This window comes from Triticum dicoccoides, chromosome 3A (assembly GCF_002162155.2).
Source record: "Triticum dicoccoides isolate Atlit2015 ecotype Zavitan chromosome 3A, WEW_v2.0, whole genome shotgun sequence".
NCBI classification, from domain to species: domain Eukaryota; kingdom Viridiplantae; phylum Streptophyta; class Magnoliopsida; order Poales; family Poaceae; genus Triticum; species Triticum dicoccoides.
This window is the reverse complement of record NC_041384.1, coordinates 758,503,610-758,508,643: the sequence shown is the minus strand read 5'-3', so window position 1 is coordinate 758,508,643 and position 5,034 is coordinate 758,503,610.

Here is a 5,034-nt window from a genome sequence, read left to right as displayed (position 1 = left end):
GAAAGCCTCGCCGCCGTCGCACCGTCCCGACACCGTCCGTCGCCCCGCCTCCCGCGACGCCGCCCTCTCCTCTCCCGACGCCGCCGCCCCGCCGCCCTCGTCATCGGCTGCGCATCAACCACCACGGCGTCGGCTGCTGGAGCTTACTCCCCAGACTCGCCGGGCTGAACCGCTGCGGCAAGAGCTTCTGCCTTGGTGGATCTACTACCTCCGCCCCAACCTCAAGCGCGGCTGCTTCTCGCAGCAGGAGGAGGACCACCACCACCCGGACCTCGTCCCCGACATCCTCCCCGCGCCCCACTCCCCGGCATCCTCCCCGCGCCCCACTCCCCGGCCCCCGTGAGCTCCCCCTCTCCCCCTTGTACTTTTAGTGTAATTACTGTGCATTTTCAGTGAAATTTACACTGTAATTGTTAGTGGAATTTACACTGTAAATGTTAGTGGGTTTACAGTGTACTTCTAGTGGATTTTTGCTCTGTATTTGCAAGTGGCATTTTTAGTGGAATTACTGTGTATTTCCATGGTTTTTACACTGTAATTATTAGTGTAAGATATTGTTGCAATTAAATTTAGAAATGGCAGCTCTTGGTGGCTTGGTGTACCTGTATTTTCTCTCTGAAAATTCTCTAAACAAGCATTGCAATTTGATTTTGGCCCTGGTACATGTAGTAGTAGTAATGTTTGAGGGTTGCATGCTTCGGTGCTAAATTTGCATCAGCGGTTGACGTTTCTTGAGTGATTATAACTTGTGGAATATGCTGTCTCCAACTATGGAACATGAGATCTGCGTTTAGGAGCAGCCAAGGTGGTTTCTTTTTGTTGTACACTCCAGTTTGATTCTTGTGTGCATCACACTGGTTCATAGTCTGGAACATTCAGTCTTGCTTGCTCTATGTTTGTTCGATGTCCAGGGGCCCAATTACAGTTAAGTTATGGATACAACACCTATTTCACCAACAACAGAGAACACAACAACACAATTAGGGCCCACAGTAAAGCAATTGCAGTTTCTTGCTAACAACAACACAATCACAGAGAACACAACAACACCTATTACTGAATTAATCTTGCACTGTCGTACTAACAGCCAACAGTATTTCTATCTAGTGAAGACTAAAGTTGCATCATCAGCAGCTTCATATAGAAGATAATGATTCCTGTTTTTTAGTCTACTGTAATTGTTTTTTAGCCCACAGCACTTTGCATAGTTTTGAGGTTTTGTACATCAGCTTTCTTGCTAATCCAGCCCACGCGGCTGCTGTACTACTTGTCAAGTGATGTTGCTGCTGCTATCTGCAAGTTGTTGCTGCTAGTTGTGATTTTGTCAAGTGATGCTGCTGCTACTTGTGATCTTCTAAAATAACCCCTTTCTCCTGAAACGTTGATTAATATCCGTTTCGGTTGAGAAATGGGGCACTCCTAGGTCAATAAAATTAGCAAAGGTCATGCCCAATTTTCTTGACCTAGAAGGTGCCCGATTCTCAACCGAAATAAAAATTAATTTGCTTTAGTGGTTGGATTAGTTTAGTATTTTATTCACACACTCAGACACCCTTGCTTGCCATGTGTGATAGAGAGATAGTGAGAGGAGACAATAAGCTACCTGCAGCTTAATTTGCATTGCATACTACCTAGATAGCTTTTGTTTTTCAGGACCAACCGAACAATACATACATATACCTGTAGGCACCAGCTTAATTTCCAAGGCAGGACAATTACTTGCTTCATTATATTCATCCATCCATCCATTTTGCATCATGTACAGAACCAAAAATAATCGGAGTTTCTGTCTGGCTTCAGAAGTCATAACACATGCATTTGGGTAACCCTAAATGTCAAAATTGCACAAGTCTAGACCCCTTTATGCCATATACTTCCTATTTTTCTTCATCGGAGTTCGACTACGCATTAACCCAACGTGTGCATGACTCGATGGTCCAGGAAGGAAATCGTTTCCTTTCATCAGCTAGAAAAACTGCCAACGTTTCAAAACTGCAACTTGATGAAGATTGGAGTATATCTTAATAAGTTTACCCTGTTGGGGCACATCACATACACACATTTGCTCAAGTCCACTCTGGCCCATGTAGAGCTGAAACCCAGTTTAGTTCCTTGTATCACTTGTCGCTGAAAACCGTTTGATTGTTTTCACGGAAATGATTTCCAAGTTCAGCAAGTGATGAGCTGTGAGAATAACATATTCATTAGGGTAGGCGTCTCCTGCCCTATGCTGAATGTGGTGCAATTTTTGACGCAGATTCATAATTTGCAGCTTAGCTTATCTCTTGGCCCTCCAATTAAAATATAGGGGTTGACCTTCACCACGGCCGAAGCTACTCTGCATCTATATATAATGGACATTCCCTAGCTTCTGAACAATCAACACAAAGCAGCAGGCCTGAGTGTCTCCAATAGTCATCCTTGTGTTTGTGTAGGTTTTCTTTCCTTGGTCCATTGAGCCTTCATTCATGGTTATGAATGATATGCAATGATCAGCCTGCTAGCGTTTATCCTCTCCGCGTGTTTGAACACCCTGCGGTGTAGTAAAAAGTAATTACAGATACACTCACCCACATAAGTATTCAACACAATGAAAAAATAGTACAAATTAAGGAAAGGCAATACCATTTCAGACGCTTGTCTTCTAAAAAGAAGAGTGAACTTTCTAGACACACCCCTCAAGAACTAGGTTACCCTGAGAACGTGGACTTGGACCTTAGCAACAACACACTAACAGGTTCTATCCCAAAACACCTAGGCAATATCACAAACATCTCTCAATTGTCCCTTGACAATAACCAACTTTTTGGCGAGATTCCTCGAGAATTAGGTTATTTGGTCAACTTAGAGATCTTGTTCCTTGACAATAACCAACTTTTTGACCAAACTTTGTTTCTATTTAGAGAGAAACATGGCCCACAACGATGAGGCCGGGGGTTCGGGCGGCAAGGCATTCTGGGAGTTGTCCCAGGAGATGGAGGAACAAGCTCACTTGTATGAGGCCGCCGCCTTCCGCACCGATCCTGAGACCACTGATGGTGCCCCCGAGGATGACCACACTGATGCCACCACTGATGGTGCCACCGAGGATGCCACCACTGATGATGGCGGCGCCCGCACAGATGGCAGCCAACCGAAGAGGCAACGGAAGGACCGGCGCCCGATCATGCTCCTCACCCTCAAGGAGGAAGTTACTGAAGTGGACTCCAATGGGAATCCAACTGCGCCCGAACGAATAGTCAAGGGGTACTCGATTCAGCTCGGGTGCATTGTCCGGAGCACCGTCTCGATCAACACCGAGAACCTGAGGCATCCTGACCGAGGGAATTTGCGCCACCTCCTCTTCATGAAGCTGCACGAATGATACAAGTTCCCCGCTGAATTTGCAAACACAAGCCTCAAAGGGAATAAAGTGAACAATGCTGCCCTCACGAAGATGAGCAAGGCCCTGTCTACTTGGAAAAGCAATGTGAAGAAAATGATCGAGAAAGGTGAGAGTTATCAGAAGATCAAGGAGAAAAATCCTTCGATCACCGAAGATGACTACAACGACTTCAAGATCAATTGCTCGAGCACCGCAAGCTCCCAATCAAGTGAGTGGGGGAAACAAATGCGGGAGCTGAACATAGGGGAACACACACTCGGTCCCGGCGGTTACAGAGTGGCGGAGCCTATATGGGACAAGGAGGAGGCGGACCGTGCCGAGCAAGGCCTACCGCCCCTAATCGAGAAATACAGCGGTAACAAGCAGACCAGGAACTTTGTCAGGGCCCGGTACAAGAAGGACCCGAAAACAAAGGAGCTTACCACGGATCCGAAGACCAGGCAGCTTGAGCTTGTTCTGGTAAGGAATACACCCCCGCGTAATTAGCTCCATATGGTTGCATTCTAATTAATGAAGCCAAATTTCTAAATGCTTCACATTCCTTCCGCAGGTGACTGAAAGCAGTAGCGCGGGGTCGACTAAGAGCAACCCTTGGGACACCACTCTAAATAGGGCGTTGAATGTAATGAAGAACAAGGATAAGCTCAGTAAGCCGACGTCAGCTGGTCGTGTGGCCGGCAAAGGCTTGTCGACACAATGGGGGTCATACTATACCGCTGGTGTGCGGAAGGAGAAAAAGACCAGCTCGGAAAGCCAGGCGCGAGAGGTTCAAGAACTCAAGGCACAGGTGGCGCGGATTCCGGAGATTGTCCAAGAGCAAGTGGAACAACGACTCGGAGCGACGATCACCGCCCTTGTGCCTACCTTGATCTCGGGGTTGAGTGCGTGGATTGCGGGCGGCCAACAGGGGCCGCCCCCGATTCCTAGCTTCACGGCCAGCAACTCGCATAATGCGATGGCGGGGCCATTGGTGCCTCCGGCGGAGGCGGCATTGGTGTCTCTGACGCCGGCACGGGAGCTTAATGCACCCGGGTGTACGCCGGCCGGCACCTCTTCAGCAAGCGGCCCCTCTGTCAACTGCACGCCCGCCGTTGGCGGTGCGTCGACATTAGCCGAGCTCGACGCCATCATCACGGTAACTAATTAAGCCTCTCTCGACCGAGGACTTCATCTCCTTGCCTTTGACTGGGCATCCCTGACACCCTACATGTTTTCACAGGGCGCCGCCGACGTTCCGTGCACTCTCCTCCACTTCGTGAACAACGAGTTGGTCGATGTCGCCAAGGGCAAAATCGTTCAACCGGGCAACCCCTTGTTCCACGGTACCCAGATGCCACCCAACATGTTTAGGGTTCAACTGGTTCAGGTGCTGCCAGGCTGCGACGACTTGTTACCTCCGATTCGACCCGTCGGGGCCGACGATGAAGACGTGATGACCCTCAGCGCCTGCCTGAGCTGGCCCCTGCTTTGGCCGAAGAGCCAGATTCGTTTTGGGGCGGGGGACACCACCCCAAAGACAACACCGCCAGTCGTGTTGGCGCCAAGTCGGCCCCATGGCAAGACCGCCGTAACGGTGCCGGACATCCCTATGCCACTGGATCCAAACATGCATATGGCACAGGATCAGAATGACGACGACGACGATGATA